Source organism: Armigeres subalbatus, chromosome 3 (genome assembly GCF_024139115.2).
Source record: "Armigeres subalbatus isolate Guangzhou_Male chromosome 3, GZ_Asu_2, whole genome shotgun sequence".
NCBI classification, from domain to species: domain Eukaryota; kingdom Metazoa; phylum Arthropoda; class Insecta; order Diptera; family Culicidae; genus Armigeres; species Armigeres subalbatus.
Genome location: NC_085141.1, coordinates 325134667 through 325149307, shown reverse-complemented (window position 1 = coordinate 325149307; position 14641 = coordinate 325134667). Strand labels below are relative to the sequence as shown.

General features: G+C 41.3%; 1 protein-coding gene across 1 annotated transcript in view; it reads right to left on the bottom strand.

Moving 5' to 3' along the window:
• The window catches only part of LOC134221106 (prolactin-releasing peptide receptor), a 193394-nt gene extending 180264 nt beyond the window's left edge, over positions 1 to 13130 (bottom strand). Inside the window, exon 1 of the mRNA XM_062700295.1 lies at positions 12679 to 13130. The gene's annotated coding sequence lies outside the window, so the exon portion shown is untranslated. The remainder of the gene's footprint in view (positions 1 to 12678) is intronic.
• Between the last annotated feature and the right edge of the window lie 1511 nt (positions 13131 to 14641).

Below are 14641 nucleotides of genomic sequence, written 5' to 3'. Positions count from 1 at the left end.
AAGTATCGGCTACGCCGCTTGCGGAGATTGTTGCGAAGGTAACGTAGCTCAGGAGTCCACCAAGGTTGTTTAAATCAGACTTTGAGGCACGCTTCTTCCGAGGAACGTGTGTGTTGATAACTGCAAAGAGAAGTTTGTAGAGGGTAGCATTCTCTCCACTGTATCAGACCGCAGAGATGATGTCCAATCGATGTCGTCAAAAGTAGAATTAATCATATCGAAGTTGCATGCCGAAAAGTCATATATAAAACAGTCTACGTCGTCAGATAATGCTGGCATGACATTCTCGTCAAGAAGTACGATGATTGGTTAATGGTGGATATCAATAGGCAGTAGCGAAGATGGCAAACATTGCTTCAGTGAAGTTCAGCTGATATCAACATCGAAATTCCAGCGATCAAATCGTTTGTCAGATATGGCTATCGGCAGGTGCCTTGCTGCAATAGATGGTAGTATCATTATCATCATCATTTAGGCCGGTTCTTTCCCTCACAGAGAGCTGCAATTGAACAGTGGTCAGACCCTCCCCATGCAGTGGGGAGGTTCCAAAACACTCCAGTTGTGCGACTGGAATTCCGAAGAAGATCTGGACAGTGCGTCTCGTCACGATAGTTGTGGGGTTTGAGTAAAATGCCTTCAACGTTTGTTTATAGATTCACACCTCAGCGTGTCAATCGGCGAGCAGCAAGCCATGACTTTGCCTCTTCTAGTCAGATCTCCGTGGCGTGCACACGCATCAATGGAGAGTCGCTGTCACAGAATTTCGTTCCGGCCATTAAGGTTCCCCCAAACACACGCGATGCGACAATCACGACGCGATCGCTACAAAAGATCTAATAACTGGTCGCAGTGTCACATTCGAACAGGAAAAAAATCACGACTCGATTCTATCGCTTGGCGACTGCGATTCTGTTCGTGTGGATGCGTGAATGGAACATAGCTTGAAGCGATCCAACGGTAGAATCGCGGCGACTAGCTGTCACCGTCGTGGCGATGAAATCGCTTAGGTCCGGGGGAGTCTTTAATAGTGACTTTCGAAGCCGTTCGGTCTGGGAGAAAGTGGTGGAGACGAATAGTTGTTTTTTCCTGTATTGCCAGATGGAGAAGCTTGGTGGTGGCTACGAAGGATGAAAACCACCCTATATGGTGGAGACGCATGGTCGCTAGTGCGCCCAATCAGGGACTTGCATGGAGGGAGAAGACGAACCATTATCGGGGTGGTAGGGGTCGTCATTGTGACCCAAACAGTGACTTGCGCGGTAGGAGTTGACGAACTTTTTTCGTCGGTGCGGTGGAAACGCACAGTCGTCAGTGTATTTTTTTCGGAGCAAACTTCGTCTGCCATTTCATCAGCGTGTTGACACCAAACCCGAAACCATCGTTTCGCAAATAAAACGCCCGGGTAGACATGAAGTTGACCTCGGGCCACCCCTTCCAGCTAGAGCACCAAGGGGGGCCCAATAATGGCATTATAACAAGCAGAATCGATGGATATTTCACCGGCCGCAGACTTCCGCGTTTCATGGATCCAAGAATAAACGGAACTCTCCCAACCAATCCTTTTTTTTGCTGCGCTGCTCCGTTGAAGTCTTATTTGCGCCAGCGAAGAAAACCGCGATGCTTACAATCTGAAGGTATAAAGCCCTGCCCATTTCGCACGCCTGCTCATAAGTGACGGTTCACCCGTATCCAGCATCCTTTCCTCAACTCGATTAAGTGTCTGGTATCAAACGACGACTCTGTCGCCCTTCCCGACAATTACCTCCTTAGCCACTTGCAGGACCAAGGTGTGCGCAACATCTACCGGAACAAGAAAAGGCCTCCCGATGGCAACATGATCAACAGCCCAACCATTGTATTCACGTCATCCCGGAGTTCGTTAATTTTGGATGGTCAAGGTGTCTCACAAGGCACTTCTATCACAATCCGATGAGATTTGTTGGAACTTCGCACACACCAGTAAGCGCCATCCAACGAACAAATCTGCGGCAAATGCGCCAAGTGCCATCCCCTTGACGCCACCATGCAACGGACGAGGCAAGCACTCGCTCACGATGCTCAGAGTCACAGTTTTGCAACTTCTGCAAGACTGGCGAGCACCTAAATCGAGCAGAAAATGTTCGGAATACCACAAAGAGGTAGAAATCTAGAGGATCCGTGTTGACCAGGGAACCCCCTACATGCAAGCACCGGTTTTGAGGCCCGCAATAGAAATGTGCAAACTGAGCCTTACATAAGAGTACCAGTTACTCAGATCACGGATACAAACCCTCTACCCACACACCAATCCAACATCCCCCGGCCCCATGTACAAGAAGGTGGACGTCAAGCCGCAGATGGGTATCCGGGTAGCCGGGGCCCGCCAGTGCGGCCGCTACACCCCAACCAGAACTGGCGGACAACCCTCGACGCCCGGGTACCATCCCTGCCTAAGCCATTTTTCCTCCACTGGGACCGGAAGCAACCTCCTCAACGCGGTACGACCTGCTCCACAATAAAAAAATACGGTACAAACGCACTTATCCTGCCGTGATCCTCTGGCCGCAAAGTTGAGTCGCCAACGACAGCTGCAACCGACAATGCTTTGGGACTTGCTTTCGGAAGAGCCCATGGGGGGCAGCACACAGCTTCTGCCACAGTTTTTGCCATGTCGCCTCTCCCATCTCTGCCGACAGTGGGTCCCAAACCCTCCACGCCGAATAGCCCGTCATCCACGCTGCAACCCAAGAAGCACTCGCAACATCTTCCAAAAAGCACCTTAGTATCATTAAAGGCATTGGAAAAACATCAAAGCACGAGAAAGTTGCATCAAGATGTCAAAAACGCTCGAATTGTGATCAATGTTTCATCAACATTGCAATGCAGTACTCGTTTGGCATTTGGAAACAAACAACCAAAGAATACTGCACTACATGTTGCATAAACGAAACAAAATCATTAGGTTGCATAATTTTTATCATGTAATTTCAATGCATCTTCCAAAATTTAATTATTTGTTTAAATTAAGTTACAGATAAGTTGAGTGTATCTTCATGTTTGATTTAGCATTGTTCAACGTTTTGACAGCTCACATTCCGGTGATGGTGCAATCAAGTAACAGGAAACCCAAGTACAAAACTCCATAATCGTATGGTTTTTATACATTAAAAAAAATGTTGTGGTTAGTTCACTGTTTCACATAAATTCAAATTAACTTGAATTTTGTTTTTTCGCAACGTTACATGCCTATCATTCATCGATATTGTGAAAGTTGGAAATTTAACTCTGAATGATTCATTGAAACCAGAACGCAGCACATCCGCCCGGAGCAAAGGATTTGCCCGTGATCGAAAGATATATGCATGAAGAGGATGTTGTGAAAGAGGAGATTTTGTGGGCTTTTGAAACCGCTTCCACTCACAGTTCATTCCGGAACGCCGAAGCAAATGTTGTTCTTCTCAAGCTTATGTTCACTGACAATCACATAGCGACCAAAATTGAAATGGGTTTCACAAAATCTGGATATATCGTTACTCATGGCCATATTTTTCGAAAAAAATTCTTAAAAGTATGGAGCACTCTTCAGGAATCGTGTTAGCCTTTGACGAAACGCCTGACAAAATCTCCAAGCGCCGACAGTTGGATGTCGGCATTAGATTTTGGAACGAGGAAATTAACCCTCTACAACCCAAATTTTGTTTTCGCTCAAAATCACTATTTTGCTTTCTAAAATCGATCTAAACACGGCTTGGGCATTAAAAATTTTTAATTCGCGATTTCATCAATTTCACACTTTGATTTTTAAGAATTTTGTTTTTCAAGTCGTTGATCCAATCAAATAGTTTCTTGAATCCATTATTCTTTTTTTGATTTTTCAACATATTTAGAGTTTGAAATTTCCTATCCAATGCTGACTTATTGCAATTTTTTAATTTTCACAGTTATTTTTTTATTTTCCGTGTAACAAGTTGGGTAAATATTTTAGAGTGTAACATTCAACACTATAACGTTTTATTGAATACGATTAGTTGTAGAAAAATACTAAACTACAAATATTTCACTCTTTAAAGGTATACGAGCGAAAACACGAAAGAACAAAATATTGCTCAATTTTCAATATTTTTTTTTATAAATGTGTAGAACATTGAAAATTGATTTTAAACCACATTTAAACATGCATTCAAGTTTATATATTGATCATCATCAAAAACTTTTCGAAATCTAATCAATTGAAAATTACAAAAATATACCTAATCAAAGTACCCCGTCTAAAGGCGGTCTTGGACACTAGAGGGTTAACCAAGTGGAGTCCATGTATGTGGGATCAGCCTTTTCATCCACAACTCGGATTGGATTGGATTGGATTGGATTGAAATCGTGTTTTTCTTCGAATCCTGGATTGTTACAGATAGTTTGTCAAATCTCAATGGACGGACCGAACGTTAATCTTGAACTCTCGAGGGACTTAAACCTTGAGATCAAAAGCATGCATAATAGCACTTCTTTCGATATGATAAATATCGGCAGCTGTGGTCTTAACGTTGTCAAGAATGGCAGAATAGGCAGAACAAAAAAAATGTGTTGATGTATTGATGAGTTTTTGTAGTCTTTGTACTACATGTTCTAAGATGTTCTGTTGAGACGTGCAGATTACTGGTAGCAAAGATTTTCCTCTAAAATTTTGCTCTGTTCGCTAGGTTGAAAACCAGTGTAATGCTCAAAGGGCGATCAAAATGCTACCTGATCTTCGGGTATACGTAAGCGCAATTAAATCGCAACAAGATAAGAATGTCAAGTAAACGTCTGCCGGATTCAAAAGACGGAGGAATTTGTTTTCCTCGTGGTAATTTCTGTAGAGTTTGCGAAGTAATTTATGAAGTATTCTTGGAGGAGTTTTCTAGAGGAACTCTAGAGAGAATTTCAGGAGAAAGTCTATGAGTAATTATATAAGAAGATACAGGACTTCTCGGGGATTTCCAGACATGCTGAAACATTCATATAGGCACTTCCGGAGAAATTCCTGAACATTTTTTGAAAGTATTACTAAAAGAAATCCTAAAGGCACTACTGAAAAAAATCCTGGAAGAACTCCTGGAGAAGCTTCCGATGAAACTCTTAGAAGAACTCAACTCAAACTCCGATCAAGTTACAGGAAAAAAAATATGAAAAATTCCTGAAAGAACTCCCAAATAAATTCATGGAGGAACTTCTGGAGGAATTCCTGGAGGAGCTTCCGTAGGAACTTCCGGACGAATTATTGGAAAAAATTTCGGAGGAATTCCTAGAGGAACTTTCGAAGGAATCTTTGGAAGAACTTCCGGAGGCCCCCGTAACACTGGGTAGACACTCTTGCGTGGTGTGTTACGGTGTAAGATCTACCACGGTCACATTGTCAGCAGGTATGGGAAAAATCGGTTCATTTAGCGCTAATCTTTCACTCACATCTACACACAATCGCAAATTATGCAACTGTACACGAGCCCTTCCGAAATTTTCCAATTTCGATTGTCTGCCGTTTGGCTTCAGCTAGTAACGAATCATGCCATAAAACAAACAGAGAAAATTCACCACCGAATCTTTCCCACAGACAGCAAATGATGCATAGCCGAGTATTTGTTTACATTCGGTTCGCAAACGAATGGAATCGCAATTGAGTGGTGAGTGAGGATTCGGCAGAAAGAATCAGGCAGGCCGCAAAACGAATCATTGGGTTTAAATTGAATCAATCTTCTGAGTCCAACTCAGTGTTTTCTGCTGCACTCCAGGGAGTATTGACGAACGCTTGTGGGTAGTGGACGTCTCCAGCATGGCTTCAGTTCGTTTTCTCACGAAATTATTCGTGATAAATGTCGCTTTCTGTGTTATTTTATAGTCAGTGATCTTGTGTTCCATTTTTGTTGAGTTTGCATCCAAAATGTGATAAATTTAATTAAAAAGTGTAATGTTAATGGTTTCACGTTTGTAGCCATAGAGTTTGTGAACAAGTTTCCAATGCCCCTGTATTGTTTTATACAATACATGTTTGTAGTACCTCTACAGGAATAGTTCCTCAGTACCAATATGTATTGCTGTTAATGTGTTATTAATCATTCGTTGGTGTGATGTACCGGGCTTAACTCTCGCGAGAGCCTGAATCTACTTGTATAGTGTGTGTTTCTATTAAAGATACTCAAATTATGGATTAGTGTTAATTGCTATAATACTGTGCCCGAAACAGTTATACGATGCTCCAGGCCTTAAACTGTATGTATTCAGTTGATTGGGTAACAGTGTGTTGACATTCGACTTTAAAGTATTTTGTTAAAACATACAAAGTTTCTTCGGCATAGTGTGCCTCGAACACTAATGCCTAAAGCTAAAAGAGTATTTAACTATTATGTGAGAACTTATCTGTGATCTATACCGGCATGTTTATCAGCAAAAACCCCTTTCTGCTGATGCTTTTGAGAAAAATTTGTGTTCATATTATTTTGTGAACCTCATAACAGAGTATTACTGTATCTTAAAAAGAATCGTCACTCCTTTAGTTTCATCCAACAATTAATTTTGTCTTTCTCTTTCTCTTTTTTTTTTGGGAACTCATGGTTCTCAATCACATGGATCAAATGCGAAGAGATTCGTCACGTTTCTTAATTTGGTTGTGTAGTTGGCTGAGTTCACTATATTCAATCCAATTTCACAACAGTGAACCTACTGTTGAATATTGTCTACAATTACAATGTACAATTGCATATGTGTTGATCCTACCACTTTTTTCTAATTGCTTCTAAAAGTATTATAAGTATAGGCCTGAAGAGAATTGTTAGTGTTTGTAAAACTAATAGAAATAGAAATTAGTTTTTCGAATACTAGAAGATACCTTCAGACTTGCAAGCGTGATAGATCCTGTACCGTGCCTACTTGTAGGTCTGATATAACTCGATAGTAGTTCTCTCGTTCTGTTATCTCGAGACTTCGTCTGATTCAGATCGCTCGTAAACTTGTAATTTTCTAAAAGAAAAATTTTCCATTTCATAATGGCTACCAATTCCAACCCGGTGATTGAGCAAGGTGTGCTTAACCAAGCTGTTGAGAATATCTCTGATTGTAAGGGTACACCGTCTTTCAACGAAGAGGATATTGCTGACCAAATTGAATCTGCAAGTTGTGGAAATAGTGGTTTGTGTGATGATCCGCAGGGGCTCGTACCCATTGCAAGTGTTGGTGGTCAGACTTCATCAGTCGTTTTGGAAGCCGCAGCCAACTCTCTTACTTCTGGTGTTGAGAGGGTTCCAAATGCAGCTGGTTATCGGATTCAAGTTCGTCTAGTGACCGGTAATTTTACAACTGCATTAAAGAACGCCTTGATTCGGGATTTGAATTCATACCTTTTTTCAATACCAGCTGGCTCATTTATTCCGAGTTTTGGTGGGTCGGGTCTCAGATTCGGAGCTGTTTGGTTTGCACCTGACAACGCCGAAAGTTGTGACTGGCTTAAACAAAAACTCGCCTCAATAAACGAGAAAGCTGGTGTGTTTCAGTTCAGAATTGAACCTTTCTCATTATATCAAACCAAAGTTTGTATACATATACCCTGGGATTCGAGGGAAAACCTGAAGCACGTTGACATTTTACGACGACTACGGTATCAAAATCCTTCAACTCCAGTGGAGTATTGGAGGATTGTTAAGTCAAAGGCGATTAGTGATGATAATTATTTAATCGTCTGTTGCATTGATGACACTTCTCTGAAGATACTGAAAAAAAAACAATTTCAGGATGAATTATGCATTCGGTAAGGTGTTTGCCAAAATACTTCAACAGAGTCAGTCTGGACAACTAAAGATGTCGCGAGTTTTCGTGACAGTTTGGTCTCTTCATATGGTTCTTCGTCTCTCAAAGCTCTATGCTTCTTTCCAGAATTATTCTGCTTAAATTCCACTTGGGAAATTTGTGTCTCCCAGAGATCACATCTGAGCTTCAGGCTCTAAATACGCTCGAGCGTTTTAACCCGTCCTTTATGAGACTATAATTCCTTATTATCACACCTTTCTCCTATCCTTTATTCCCTTCTATCCCTCAGGTAAAATGATGATATAGGCTATAATAGTGCGAGGCAAAAATCTCCCATTCGCGGGGAACGTGCCGCCTGAGCCGACATTCTGATACCTGATTCCCACAGACAGCAAATGATGCATAGCCGAGTATTTGTTTACATTCGGTTCGCAAACGAATGGAATCGCAATTGAGTGGTGAGTGAGGATTCGGCAGAAAGAATCAGGCCGCAAAACTTCTTCTGAGTCCAACTCAGTGTTTTCTGCTGCACTCACTACACATCGGTTCATTCTCATCTCTCGATTTCTTTTCGCACTATTTATGGTTTCACTGCTTCCTGCTGGGAGGCACTCAGTAGGTATGAATCGTTTGTTGGTTCGCTGTTGGGTTGAGTAGCATTCATTTTGCAATCGTGTGTTCGCTGATGGATAGGGATTTTAAATCGGTGTGGTTCGTGTGAGTGAGTGAGCTTTCCCATAGCTGATTGTCAGCTGCAGGCAAATCCTGACCCAATGAATACCTTCCCCAATATTCAACTCCGTGGTACTTATGGGGGTGTCGCTGAGTAGGGGGCCTCTCGTTAAGTAAGTACTACACTTACACTTCCTTTCCCTCCCAAGTTACGGTGAAGATGGGCGTGGTCAGGAGCAGTAATCCTCATGCTGGAACCTGGAATCCCTGGAGGAACTTCCGAATGGATTCTTAGAGGAACCTCCGGAGGAACTCCTGGAGGAATCTCCGGAAAAATTCCTAGAGGAACTTTCGCAGGAATCTCTGGAACAACTTCTGGAGGAATTCCTAGAGGAACTTCCGGAAGAACTACTGGAGGAACTCCCGGAGAAACTCCTGAGGTACTTCCGAAATCATTCCGGGAGGATCTTTCAGAGGAACTCCTTGAGGAACTTCCAGATGTATTTTTGAAGGAACTTCCGGAAGAATTCTTGGAGGATCTTTTGGAGCAATTCCTGGAACAGCTTTCAATGCACTTCCTGGTGGAATTTAAGAAGGAATTTGTGGAAGAATTTCGTCGATTCCAAACGGCATGACGCCGCCACCGCACTGGCTGGAAATAATCTAATAATCGATATTTTTTCAATCGGCGCTCAGGTCTAATGCCAACGGCTTTTCGACCAAAACGACATTAACGGTGAAATGACCCTTTCTTTATTTTTTTGTGATTTTTCTAAATGACCACTTCGGTCGGATGGGGTTTTAGGTCGTTCAGCAAAACGACATTTCGGCAGAATCGGCCAATCAATTTCAGCCAAATGGCGTTCTCGGCCAAAATCAGTTTCGACTTTATTAAACCTTATTAACGATCAAACTGGCCAAATGGAGTTGGATTAGATTACTATTGGCTCAACGTGTTATTCGCCCAAGTGTAATTCGAACAACGTTTGTGCGAAAGTATTTGGCTGAAAACCATTTAACCGAAGGCCATAAGGCCGAGTAGTCCGAATGTGTCATTTGGGCGAACAAACCAGTAGGCAGAAACATAAACACATCTGACCGATAATATCCTTTGGCCAAAATTGAAAACTGATCATTTGGTTCAAAATGTTGACTGACCGAATAGGCCATTTGGCCGAAAATGCTATTTGACCGACATGATCGAATGCCAGAAAGGATAAAAATGTAATTTGGCCACCGAAATAAACATACGGACGAACATGTCATTCGGACGAACTGGTCCTTTGGACAAAGTAATCAATTGGCAGCAAGAGCTAGTTGGCCGAACGGGTCGTTTGTAATTCAAGGGTTGCTGGATTTAATTCCCGGTGTTATAGATAGTAAGAATATTGCTTGATATTTGTTAAGATTCCAATAAATATATGTCCGTGTTAGATTTATTCTTCAAAATAAAAAATTCAAAATAAAATGATTTTTTCATTGAATTCGCAGCTTTGTAAAAAATATTATTTACAATATGCAAATAATGTAGAAATGGAAATGGAAAGACGCAATGAAAAAAAATAAGAGGTTGTCGGCATAAAACGTGGCAAATCTCCAAAAGCAATGTAATTACGAACTTGGATTCTTCGACAAAGTTTTTCCAGGAGAACTTTTGCTACAACTTTTGTGAACACATAAATTGTATCGGATGTCTTAGACTGTCTTAGGATGTCTTAGATGTCATCAATTATGTCGAGCCTAACTGAGATTGAAAGCAAAATCATACATGGCCCATCACATTTCAATTATGATGGGTAAACTGTCTTAGTAGAGAAATTTGGGTCATACAACAATATTCCGCAGTGGTGTTAATGTCTCTACAAAAAAATCAGCAATTTCCAAAGCTGAGATATGTATCCAAAAAATATCTATGTGATCATAAGACATAAATTGATCGAGTTTTGAATAAAAGCAAGCTATTTCAGGCTATCCCAACCGTCCTGGAGTTCAGAACATGTGATCTACCCAATCAACCATGTACTGAACGATGATTTCGTGCATCGTTGAACGCCCCTGCTGGTGCATTGTGCCGATAGGGTTCAACAGTTGAACTAATTACTTTTACAAGCTACTACAGACCTTTTCGGTTCTCCAGGACGTCATGGAGTTCAGAACATGTGGTCTACCCGATCAACCAGGTATTGAATGATGTATCCATGCAGCACTAATCATCCCAACAGTTCCATCGAGCTAGTAGGGTTTCACTCATTTCTTTCACAAACTACAGTGGACCCTCCAATACCCTAGCAGCATACAAATTCCTCATATGTGACCGGATTCAGTCACAATCAAGTTGATGCAACCATTTTTTTCTGACTTGTGCTGCTCGGGTAGTCTATGTTCGTAGACTCGATGTCGACTGATGGAATCAAATGATGCCATAGTTAAACATTTTCTCTTTTACTGTGCTGCTCCTTTCTAATGATTTTCCAAGGACTTTTGTTCAAAACTTTGAACATACTGACGATGAGGACATTGCTTAAGTCATGATTGATCTGGTAGATACTTTGAACTGAACTCGAGAACCATGAACACCTTGTATTCAAGAAAATGCATTTGCCTATTGGACCGGATTGTATATATGCCGAAGATGATAACATTGAAAATACTTTGATTGATCTGGTAGATACCTTGAGCTGAACTCAAGAATGTGTTGGAGTATTTTGAACATCTGGTATTAAAAAATGGGTTTGCATGGTTCGCATATTCTTGTGGAATCGGGTTGGGTACATATCGATGTTGAGGTCATTGCAAAAAGCCTTGGTTGATCCGGTAGATACTTTTTATTGAACTTGAAAACATTTTGGAGTCCCTTGAACATCTCGTATTCAAGAAAACTGGGTTTACATGATGCGCATATGCCTATTGGGCCGGATTGGGTATAAACCAACGATGCGAATATTGCATAAGTCTTGATTGATAGATACCGTGGGGTGAACTCGAGATCGTTTTGGGAAGCCTCGTATTCCTGAAAATTGATCACTGTCTCAACGATCAAGATCTTCTTCTTATTGGCATTACATCCCCACACTGGGACAGAGCCGCCTCGCAGCTTAGTGTTCATTAAGTACTTCCACAGTTATTAACTGCAAGGTTTCTAAGCCAGGTTACCATTTTTGCATTCGTATATCATGAGGCTAGCACGATGATACTTTTATGCCCAGGGAAGTCGAGACAATTTCTAATCCGAAAATTGCCTAGACCGGCATCGGGAATCGAACCCAGCCACCCTCAGCATGGTCTTGCTTTGTAGCCGCGCGTCTTACCGCACGGCTAAGGAGGGCCCCACGAACGATCAAGATGACTAAACTTTATTGAGTGTTTGGAATTATCAAACAATGTGTTATAGGATCCAAGCATTTCAGATTCATCTGCATGCTCTCAAAAGCGAAACCTTCCCAAGGTTTCGGATATCAGGATTTTACGTGTATAATCACACTTGAACTGCGATATTTTTCCTGTGGCCTTCGGGGTAATGGCATTCGTGATACTGACATTCGGGATGAAAGATATCAACCCAAGTAATCCAAATCGACAATTCATCAGCATTAAAATAAGTTATCGATTTGATCTAAGCTTTACCCCGGATTTCATCCAAAACGATCGGGAACATAGTTTTTCGCGAAATAGGAAAGGTTAAGAAGTCTCAAACTTGCACATTGCGTTGAAGTGCTATTGCAATCTGAAAGTGCAATTCAGGTCATATTGACCCGAATATTTTAGAAAATTTAAATTAGGAATATTTTTTTTAATGTTTCCAACCAGTTACTGTTATCGGCTTTGGTTTTAGATGTCAGATAAATCTTCATTTTCCTTTATCCACTTTTATGTTGCTGCTGCCGTATGCTCCAGCGATGCAAACTACCAATTTTGTTTATAGGATGTAAACGTCAGCCAAGTAAAGCGCAAAACTATATATAAATAGGGGAAATGACGGCTTTTATGGAATTTGGCCACAATATTCTTTGAAATGCAAAGAGTGTTTAGGCCAAATTTAAGCCTAATCAATTATAGAAAACCTCCCTGACAATAATAGAACAAAATCTGCCGAAGCCGTCATTTCCCCTATTTGAAAGCGAAGACGGACGAATCAAGAGAAAAAAAACATTGCATAAAATAGACAACCGAACCCAAGCCGTTCGAAATATCGCATACCCCCAGCCAGGGCTCGGATTGCATAAGGCTTCCTTCATTTTCTGCCCGTATACTCACACTATTCTTCCGAAGTATCTCCGATTACAAGATAAATATAGTGACACACGCACGAATGACCCACTCCCCCAACTGAAACCCCTTTCTCCGATTTCCTTTTGTTATTCCCCCAACACACAAATCGATTACCCAGTTCAGCTTCCGATTCCACAACAAATTTTTCAATCACTTGTTTCCTCGCCGTATCTTACATCACATTCCGCCCAGAAACCAACACGAGGAGCATCGCCGGTCGCGCACTTTAAGCCCTTTCTATCGGCATCGACCCGTCTCCTCCCTTGTTAGCATGCGGAAAGAAACGGCTGGCTGCTAAATGCCAATCAAATAGTTCGTGCGCGAGGGAGAGTGTGTCGATTGTAATCGATTTCCGTGGGTTTTCCTGCTGCTTCCTGTGGAACCAACCAACCAGCCGATGCGGGTCGATCGATTCAAAAGCGCACCAAGATGTCTTTTGCACACGTTTGAAGGATTTCCGTCGCAGCTCTCGGAGTCTGCCGGTCTGGTTGCCACTACTGCTGGGATGGGTTTCACATCTACTGTGTGGAGGTGCGTGGGTGGTGGAATGTGAGCTGAAAAAAAAACGAGAGGAGAAATGGAGAATTAGTCTTTGTCGATCAAGATGGATGGATGCGATTTGCTAACGGTTTGAAAGAGTTTTTTCTTTCATTTCAGAATAAATCTTGATGACACAAATCTCCATCAAATACAGTACAGTTGTGTCTCCTATAACACTTATTTCTACAGCAGGAAATCTCTCTTACAGAAATTGTTGAACCTTCAGTTTTCATTTCCCATTTCTCATGAAAACGTTTCTGTGCATTTAATTCACATGATTCTTTTTGAACATTGTTGGATTCAGAAAATAAAGTCTATGATAAAAGCATTTACAGATACTTCTAGGTTTCTTTTCAAAATACTTGATTATATAAATCAAGATGATTAAATGCCTAATATTTTCTCTAAATTACCTATCAAATTGGTATAAAATCAAGTATGTCATTGCTATATTATGCTTATGTGCAAAGATTTCTTAAAACCACTCTTGGGTTCACGGTTACACGTCGCCAACCACGCAGTCTACGGAGGGTTCACGAATCGTCTTCAACCTGATCGATTCGCATTGCTCGCTGCGCATCTCACTTACGTGTTTCCGTCAAATCGCTATCAAGAGCTATTTGCACCAGGTTATTGTTAAATATTCTGGTTACACGTCAGACCCACCACATTTGCCGATTTTCGCGGTGAAAACGATGGATGGTTATCCCAATAACTAATGCAATTCGCCTTCCCCACATACTGTCTACCAACCATCTACCACACTAGCATAAATGATACGAAGCAGATTTCTTGCAAAGACTGCAAGTGTAGGTGAGTCAGCTCGAACTTACTTACAAATTGTTTCGAGTTACCTCAAGTTGCTTTACTCAAATGACATCAATAAGGTAGATTGATACTGAATAAAAAAGATAATTTCGCCACCTACTTCATTTAAACAACAACAAATTATATTGTGCACCTGATTCCATTGAAACTTTTCACAAACACGAATTATAAACCCACGCTTCTATCTTTGTTTCCTATTCATCCGAATTGTCTTCCTTTTACAATACAAAGAAGGCAGAACAGTGTACATCTTTCTTTCCTCTCCGTGAACGAAGACAAGGAATCGTTGTGACTAGGAGAAGTTTTTATCAAGAAAAACGCTAAATTAATTAACCTCTCAATATTATTTGTGCGCTATTAAGGATAACTCAAGCCTGAAGCCCCGGAAAACAGTAATTGGGTAAGTAACCTACGTCACATAATCGACGAGATGAAAAACATCTCACATTGGGGAGAGGGAAATTTTTTGATACAATCATGTTTTAAAGGTCATACACCAATTATTTTGATGGCGTTCCTCACGGAAGTTTCCGAAAAGTAATTAGCCCACGACTACAACAACGATCTCAAGAGACTTTGC